Source organism: Octopus bimaculoides, chromosome 18 (assembly GCF_001194135.2).
Source record: "Octopus bimaculoides isolate UCB-OBI-ISO-001 chromosome 18, ASM119413v2, whole genome shotgun sequence".
Taxonomy (NCBI): Eukaryota; Metazoa; Mollusca; class Cephalopoda; order Octopoda; family Octopodidae; genus Octopus; species Octopus bimaculoides.
The window spans coordinates 49,726,577-49,727,127 of record NC_068998.1 but is presented as its reverse complement, the minus strand read 5'-3'; the positions used below and the strand labels follow the sequence as shown (position 1 = coordinate 49,727,127).

Genomic DNA, 551 nt, shown 5'->3' with positions numbered 1-551 from the left:
TATATATATATATATATATATATATATTTCGCGTGTCCAACTAGGCTATCAAATGCTGTTCCACCTCGTAGACATACTGTTTATGGAGCAACTAATGCTCCACCTCTGGAGGCGCAATGGCCCAGTGGTTAGGGCAGTGGACTCACGGTCATAGGATCGCGATTTCGATTGCCAAACCGGGCGTTGTGAGCGTTTATTGAGCGAAAATCCTTAAAGCTTTAAACTGCACGCTCTCTTCACCAGCAACAATTTATGCTTGTTAGAAATGATGTTTATAATAAATATTTCGACACTTGTACAAATATGAAATTAAAAACATTTGTTTGAAAATGAAGGGAGAAAATAAAACACAATAGGCAAAAACAGCAAGAAAATACAAAAATTTGGAAATTTAACTAAAGATAGACAACAGAAATACTAAAGACAACATTCTCTCTGCGTACTACCCTATATTCTAAGTCTTTGAAAAGTTATAACCTGCAAACATGTAGGTGTATAAAAATATATGTATGTATATATATATATATATATATATATATATATATATATAT

General features: G+C 32.5%; 1 long non-coding RNA gene across 1 annotated transcript in view; it reads right to left on the bottom strand.

The window, feature by feature from the left end:
* Positions 1-551, bottom strand: part of LOC128249867 (uncharacterized) — a 9,155-nt gene that overhangs the window by 6,452 nt on the left and 2,152 nt on the right. The gene's annotated exons all lie outside the window — the stretch shown is intronic.